Below are 8,794 nucleotides of genomic sequence, written 5' to 3' on the forward strand. Positions count from 1 at the left end.
CGTGTGGGCGACCATAAATAGGGGGCCTACCTCGCTGCAAATTCAGTTCGAGACAGCGAGCCGACGAGTCCAGACCTCTCCAAAGAAGAGGAGAGCGCCAACCGAAGAAGAAAAGACTCGCTCCTACGCCCTGCGCCGGTCAAGCCACGAGGACCGTGTGAACGCCATACTGAAGCCTTCGTTATTTTCCTCGAACCAATCCCAGCACCCGTTCCGCGACAGCCACTGCGGCAATACTCGAGCCACCACGTTTCAACGAGTAAGAAGTCTAAAAATCACACGTGGTGGCCGAAACCTGAGCGGTGGCCGTCCGGAATATTGGTCCTTCGAGAGCCGGATTCATTTGAGGAAGATCGAAGAAAATTGAAGATTGAAGATTGAAGAAATGGTGCTCACACGGTCCGAGAAGATGAGGTCGTCACGCCTTGACCGGCCCGGCAACGAAGCTGTCTCGGGCTCAACTTTGCAAGACGCACAGCAACGAGCTGTGTCGGCCGCGCCGCGTTCGGGAGTGACGCAGGGACCGCCACCGATGGCGGCAACCTCCTCCCAGTCAACCGCGCCGCGTTCGGGAGTGACGCAGGGACCGCCACCGATGGCGGCACCCTCCTCCCAAGTGGAAAAGTGTCCGGGAGTGCCGCGGGGCTCACAAGCGATGCCCCCCTCCCGCCAAATATTGCCTACGCAATACTCGCCGGCGTCGCCAACGGGACCGAACAGCGGGGTCTGTCGTCGAGTGGTCAGACCTCCCAGCACCGCGACACCGGCAACAACTTCAGGCGACGCAGCAACGGAGAGCGTCGTATCCGCGAGCCAGAACAAGAAGGAGTCAGCGCTCGCGGCCAATCAAATAGTACACGGGTCCCACATCACGGACGCCGCTGCCAAAATCTCGACGACAGAAGAAGGCTCCACACTCCGCGACGGGATGGCGCCACCAGTACGAGGATCTTCAAGAAAGTCGAGTCAACAGTCACAACGGCTGTTGCTTATGGCGCGCCTCAAGGAAGAGCATCTTCGCGCCAAGGAAGAACAAGCCCGACTCCAAGCAGAGCTCGCCGCCGCCCGCATCTCAACATTAGAAGCCGAAGCGCTCGTTGAAGAGGAGGAAGATGCGCGCACAACACTCACGGAGGACGAGAACGAGCAATCACAGCGCATCGACACATGGCTCAGTCAGCAACGATCGATCGCGCTACACGGAGTCGAAGAAAGAGTAATGCAGCCAACACACGGATCACCAGCCACCATCGAGCAACCGCAACTGGAACTTCCCGCACCAATAGAACAGCTGAAGCTACCGGCCCCTGCAGCGGCACCGATTGCCGCACCTGTCGCACCGAAGAGCGACATCGCCGAACTAGCAGCTGCCATCGCGACGGCCGCCCGCCAAGCCAGGCCCGGACCATCGCATCGGTACTACGGGGAGCTTCCAGTGTACAGTGGATCGCATCAAGAATGGCTCTCCTTCAAGGTCTCCTACGCCGAATCAGCGGACAGCTTCAGCGCCGCAGAGAACACTGCGAGACTTCGGCGTACGTTGAGAGGAAGAGCAAGAGAAGCGGTCGAAAACTTGTTGCTGCATTACACCGAGCCCGCCGAGATCATGCGGACTCTAGAATCGCGCTTCGGACGTCCAGAAGCAATCGCCGCAACGGAGCTGGAACGACTGCGCGCGCTGCCACGCTGCACGGACACACCGAGGGACATCTGCGTATTCGCGAATAAGGTGAACAACGTCGTCGCCGCTCTGAGGGCCCTCGACCGCGTACATTACATGTACAACCCGGAGCTCACCAACATCACATCAGAGAAGCTGCCGTCCACTCTACGCCACCGCTGGTTCGAATTCTCAGCGACTCAACCGGCGGGAGAACCGGACCTCGTCAAGCTGTCGCGCTTCCTGCAACGCGAGGCGGACCTGTGCAGCCCATACGCACAGCCGGAGCCAGAGACGAGAGTGGAGAACACCAGCGGTCGGCGGAAGATGGTGAATACGCCTCAGAGGACGCACACCACGCAAGCGAAGGAAGAGAGGAAATGCGCAGCATGTCAGAAGCCGGGGCACATCCCACAAGATTGTCCCGAATTCAAGAGAGCAGCCGTCAGCGAGCGCTGGGATACGGCGAAGCGCGAAAATTTGTGTTTCCGGTGCCTACGGTTCCGGTCCCGGGGACACGTGTGTAAAAAGAAGAAGTGCGGCGTCGACAGCTGTGAACGCACGCACCACGAGCTGTTGCATAAGAAGCCAGCATGGCAGAAGCCGAAGGAAAAAGAAGAGGCGGTCACCTCGACGTGGGCCGCAAGAAGTGCGACAGCCTACCTAAAGATGGCGCCAATTACTGTTATCGGACCGGCGGGAGAAGCAGATACATGGGCCCTGCTGGACGACGGGTCAACGATCTCGCTGATTGACGAAGACTTCGCGAGACGAGTGGGCGCCAAAGGACCGATCGAACCCCTCTTCATCACTGCCATCGGAAATAACAAGATAGACGCAACACGCTCACGACGCGTCCCGCTGAAGCTATGCGGACGCACGGGGGAACCGCAAGAACTGAATCTACGGACAGTCAACGGCTTAAAATTAACACCACAGCGACTGAACATCGAAGTCCTCGCGTCGTGCCATCACCTCACCGACCTCCGCCATCACTTCAAAACGAGCTACGCCTCGCCGAAGATCCTGATCGGCCAAGACAACTGGCACCTGCTGGTGACGGAGGAGATGCGGACGGGACGACGCGATCAACCAGTGGCGTCTCGTACTCCGCTCGGGTGGGTCGTGCACGGAGCACACCCGGGAGGCAAGAGACAGCGCGTCAACTTCGTGGCACACGCGACGACGGCCGACGCGAACATGGACGAAGCCCTCAGGCACTACTTCGCGATCGAGGGACTCACCGTCGCCGCCAAGACGCCAAAGAATGACCCAGACGAGCGCGCGCTGAAGATCCTGAGAGAGACCACTCATCAGCAACCCGACGGCCGCTACGAGACCGCACTGCTGTGGCGTGAGGAGGGCCTGAAGATGCCCAACAATTTCGAAGCCGCGCTAAATCGCCTGACGTCCGTAGAGAAGAAACTGGAGAAGGATCCAAATTTGAAAGAGCGCTACAAGCAACAAATGGACGCACTGGTAGCGAAAGGGTACGCCGAAGTAGCTCCGTCAACGGGGACGAAGGACCGAACCTGGTACCTGCCGCACTTCGGCGTAACACATCCGATGAAGCCGGACAAGATTCGCATCGTGCACGATGCCGCTGCGAAGACCAGGGGGAAGAGCCTCAACGACTTCCTGCTCACCGGCCCGGACCTGCTGCAGTCTCTGCCTGGAGTGATGATGCGCTTCAGGCAGCACGCCGTCGCCGTCTCAGCGGACATCACGGAGATGTTCATGCAAATAGGCGTCCGAAGCGAGGACCGCGACGCGCTCCGGTACTTATGGAGGGAGGACCCTTCACAGGAGCCTACAGAGTACCGGATGAAATCTATAATCTTTGGCGCGACAAGCTCACCCGCGACCGCCATCTACGTGAAGAACGCCAACGCGGAGAAGTACCGACTGCAGTACCCGGACGCCGCCGACGCAATCGTACGCAACCACTATATGGACGATTACCTGGGAAGTTACCGGACAAGCGAAGACGCGATCAGAATCGCAAATGAGGTGAGGGCAGTACACCGGCAAGGCCATTTCGAGTTACGAAAATGGACCTCGAACAACGAGGAGGTACGGTGCCACATGACCGACGAAGCCCCACCTACAAGTGTGACGCTGTCCGATGGAACGGAAATAGAACGAGTACTTGGCCTGGTGTGGAGACCTGCTGAAGACGTCCTCGCCTTCAATCTGGACATGGCGCGAATCCCAAAAGAAGTCTTGGAGAGCAGCGCGCCTACGAAGAGACAGGCTCTGCGAATAATGATGTCCGTCTACGATCCCCAAGGCATCGCATCACCAGTCACTATCGGAGCGAAGAAGATCCTGCAAGAGACGTGGCGCCGAGGGACGGCGTGGGACTCCCCCCTCGATGAAGACCTCTGCGCGATGTGGAGAGAGTGGATCGACCACTTAAGACGCCTGCGCGGCGTCTCAGTGCCGCGCTGCTATCCCGGCTACTCAGACGCCGCCAACCTCCAGCTCCACACATACGTAGACGCCAGTGAGTCCGCCTACGCCGCCGCGTTATACTGGCGCGCCGAAATGCCCGACGGGGAGATCAGGACCTCCCTCGTACTCGCCAAAGCCCGAGTCGCGCCCTTGAAACTCACCTCGATACCGCGCCTCGAGCTACAAGCTGCCGTGATGGGCAGCCGCATGGCCGCGGCTGTCACAGAGGAACACGACAGAAAACCAGACGCAAGAGTGTTCTGGACAGACAGCGCCACCGTATTGACCTGGCTGCGAACGGGGTCGAGGTCGTATCGACCGTTCGTCGCTCACCGCATTGCAGCGATAGAAGAGAACAGCACTGTGGAGGAATGGCGCTGGGTCCCCACGAAGGAAAATGTCGCCGACGACGCCACTAGAGAGCTACCCGTCGGCTTTGAAAGAAACCACCGCTGGTTCATAGGCCCGGAATACCTAAGACGGCATCCGGATGATTGGCCCGTACAACGGACTGCAAGAAGGGCAGAAGAGACGGGTGAAGAGAAGTGCGCAATGCTCGCCGTGAGCAGAGAGAGCCTCGGCGAAGCGATCCCGGACCCAAGACGCTTCTCCAAGTGGGAGAAGTACCTGCGTGCAACGGGGCGAATACTACAATTCGTCAGCCTATGCCGCAGGAGTCGCGAGCGCACTCATTACAAGAGGACCAGACGGAACCCGCGTTCGGACCCGACGTGGGAGAAGAATAGAAAGAAGACGACTTCGAAGACCCCGCTGAACACACCGCGGACGCCAGAGCAAGCAGTCATTCAATGGAAGACTTTAGACGCCGACACGCTTCGACGCGCCGAGACGCTCATTTGGCGACAGAGCCAGCGGGCGGCCTTCGAGGAAGAGATTTTGACGCTCCAGCGAGGGAAACAAATATCCCCAGCGAGCCGACTGCGAAACTTGTCCGTAACCTACGCGGACGGGATATTAAGAATAAACGGACGCATCGGCAACATTAAGGGAGCTGACGTCATCACCTCGCCTCTCGTGCTAGACGGATCCCGACGCGAAACGAGACTGATGATAGACTTCATCCATAGAAAGATGCACCACGCCGGAACCGAAGCTACGATCGCCGAGTGCCGACAGTCGTACTGGGTTTTACGCCTACGCCCAGTGACACGGAGCGTAATCCACAACTGTCTTCCGTGTCGTATCCGCAAGGACACACCACCGCGTCCAGCCACGGGCGATCACCCACCGAGCAGACTGGCACACCATCGGCGACCATTTACATACGTGGGCCTCGATTACTTCGGGCCCTATCAAGTTACCACCGGCAGAAGCACCCAGAAGCACTACGTGGCCATCTTCACATGTCTCACTACGCGTGCGGTACATTTAGAACCGGCAGCGAGCCTCAGCACAGACTCAGCGGTGATGGCACTCCGGCGCATGATCGCGCGCCGGGGAGCCCCGACGGAGATATGGAGCGACAACGGCACCAATTTACGGGGTGCCGACAAGGAGCTGCGCCAAGCTTTGGACAAGGCGACTGAGCATGAAGCGAGCTTAAGAATTATCCAATGGCGCTTCATCCCACCGGGCGCGCCTTTCATGGGCGGCGCCTGGGAAAGAATGGTACGGGCAGTAAAGGCCGCGCTCTCGGCCACGGAGCAGCCGAGGCACCCGACGCCCGAAATATTTCACACTCTGCTAGCGGAGGCAGAGTTCACAGTGAACAGCCGACCTCTCACCCACGTATCGGTGAGCGCCGACGATCCCGACCCTCTGACACCGAACCACTTCCTGCTGGGAGGCCCGGCGCGAGTCCCCGTGCCGGGCAAGTTTGACGACGCCGACCTCATAGGGCGCGCACACTGGCGCGCAGCTCAACGTCTGGCAGATGTGTTCTGGAGTCGCTGGCTCCGGGAGTACCTGCCCGACCTGCAGAACCGGCGGGAGCCCCACAGCCGCGGGCCCGCCCTGAAGATAGGCGACGTCGTGATAATAGCAGACGGAACGCTCCCACGGAACACCTGGCCACGTGGGATCATCCAGGAGGTTTACCCGGGGGCCGACGGCATCACTCGAGTGGTCGACGTGCGCACCGCCGGCGGTATATTGCGACGCCCGGCAAAGAAGATTATCGTGCTGCCCACGATGACCGCCGCTCACCAGGGAGGATGCAGCGACGTGAACGACGCTGCACGGCGGGAGGATGTTCGCGACGGACATGAATAAATATAAGATTAGAATAGATATTGTTCGCGACGGACATAGATAGTGTTAAAAATAGTTATAGAAAATGTCCGTAATAAATAGTTGTGTTAGAAAATAGTTAAAATAGAGAATAAATAGTTATAAATGTCCGTAAATAGATAATATGTTAAAAATAGGTTAACATAAATAGAGAACAGAAATAAGTAATTTGTAAATATTTGTTTGTAAATAAAGATTGGTCCTCGTGGTCTTTAATTTGGCGTGGGAACGCAGGAGCGAGTCACTATACGGGCGACTAATAGAGCGACTAGGCAAACAATAGGCGAGCGAGGCGGCCGAGAGAACAATAGACGCCCACCGTGCTCGGACTCATAATAGCGCTGGCCGAGTGCGTGTGGGCGACCATAAATAGGGGGCCTACCTCGCTGCAAATTCAGTTCGAGACAGCGAGCCGACGAGTCAAGACCTCTCCAGAAGAAGAGGAGAGAGCCAATCGACGACAAGAAAAGACTCGCTCCTACGCCCTGCGCCGGTCAAGCCACGAGGACCGTGTGAACGCCATACTGAAGCCTTCGTTATTTTCCTCGAACCAATCCCAGCACCCGTTCCGCGACAGCCACTGCGGCAATACTCGAGCCACCACGTTTCAACGAGTAAGAAGTCTAAAAATCACACGTGGTGGCCGAAACCTGAGCGGTGGCCGTCCGGAATATATTTGTTGTTCCCTTTTATGAATATAAAACTTTTTAACAGTCTAACTATACACACTTTGAACATTTACTCAAGCACAACAATTGTGTTTTAGAGTAAACAAAACATGTATGTTCAGAATTCAAATATTTTTAACTGTACTGCTTTTTCATTACTGGATTGTTTTTCCCATGGTTTCAATCTTAAATAATAGGAATATTAACGAGGTCAACTACAAACTGGGCGTATGTACACCTAGTCGATTCTTATATAAAATGTTAATCTTATTTGATTTAGAAACACTGTTTCTGATTAGATTTAATTTTACAAACAAATATAAAATTATAAACCAAGACAAAATCGAAGGCCGTTTCGTAACTTAGATGCATTTGTGATTTATATTTTACATAGCTGTTTTAATTCAGAAAAAAAAATACAAAATACGTTTCTATTCCTAAGCTATTTGTGAAAAGTTATCTAAATAAATAACTAATCTTACCTTAACCGAGCGTCACGTTTTCTCTTACTGGGCGCAATCCGGTTTGCCACATCAATACCAATTTGTAATACATATCAAACTAATTTGCCACAATTTCACTTTTCACGGTGTATGGTGTTATCTTACTTTTCACCACCTACTTGCACGCACGCCCACAATCAGCATACACAAACAGCTTTCGGAAGGTAAATTTCTATCAAAGACCTAAACGTCAATAACCCGGGACAAGCGGCTGTGATGGTGAAAATTTTTAGTTAACTTTTACAAAAGCTGCAAGGCTTGTTTATGAATTATAATCCTAGATTTTATATTTTCATTTTTTTTTGTAATTGTGTATGCAAATTCATTAATATTGTTAGAATATCACTACAAACGCTACCGTCACGTCTCTAACTCATTGACCAAGTCACAAAATCACAAAATACAAATGAAGTGAGCAAGCAGGGTTGCTGTTTAGATCTAGCCTATGAAATTCGATTGTTTTCCCCGAAAGGAAATGTCAACTTTTCCTCACATTAATAAACCTGCTATTAAAATAATATAATTTTATTAAAAGAAGGAACGAATAACAATCATTTCGTGCAGAAATTTGATTTATTTTTAATAATACGTTCTTAGCTATGACTTAGCTAAAATTTCAAAATCGAGTTAGTAGTTTAATTAGAATAATAATCTTCTGTTTGAATAAAATTTTATACGATACTCATGCCCAATTGCAGCTAGCTGTTCGACATACTCTCTTTATGTTAAAGAAGTAATAAAAGAATCTAACGTCGTTTCTTACAAACAAAGACTTTTTTTTCGGACACGCTCTTGGTTTAATCTGAGAGATACATGTATTCTTTGGTGTAGTACTATTTTATGTTACTGCACTAGGTGTATAGACAAGTTCACGGTGGATCATAAAGGGTAACCAAATGCAAAATACAACGTAAATGCCGCAACCACCTTCCACATTAGGTCATAATTCTAAAACGGTTACCCCATCTTATAAAGTGCAATATTCATTTGCAAAATTAACAGCCTTGATGTTGTTATTTATCCACGTGAACTCACAATACACCTTACAACCAAAATTTTACCGATTTAATATTAATTACACGAAGGCATCGATCTTTCCTCGCCGAAGTTATTCATGAATGAATATAATCGAAACTGTTAATATTTTCCAGAAGATATCACATTTATACAAAAGCATGTGTTTATATTGAAAAACGTAACGTTGAAGAAACGTAACGCAAAAAACAAATATCTTGAAAATTGTTTTAAAAAACAACGTC

The 8,794-nt window shown here is 52.8% G+C and overlaps 1 protein-coding gene across 1 annotated transcript in view; it reads right to left on the reverse strand.

The window, feature by feature from the left end:
- LOC101746875 (neurabin-1) overlaps positions 1 to 8,300 on the reverse strand; it is a 60,135-nt gene extending 51,835 nt beyond the window's left edge. The window contains exon 1 of the mRNA XM_038014214.2: positions 7,515 to 8,300. The gene's annotated coding sequence lies outside the window, so the exon portion shown is untranslated. The remainder of the gene's footprint in view (positions 1 to 7,514) is intronic.
- Positions 8,301 to 8,794: the final 494 nt, after the last annotated feature.

This window comes from Bombyx mori, chromosome 11, assembly GCF_030269925.1.
Source record: "Bombyx mori chromosome 11, ASM3026992v2".
NCBI lineage: Eukaryota > Metazoa > Arthropoda > Insecta > Lepidoptera > Bombycidae > Bombyx > Bombyx mori.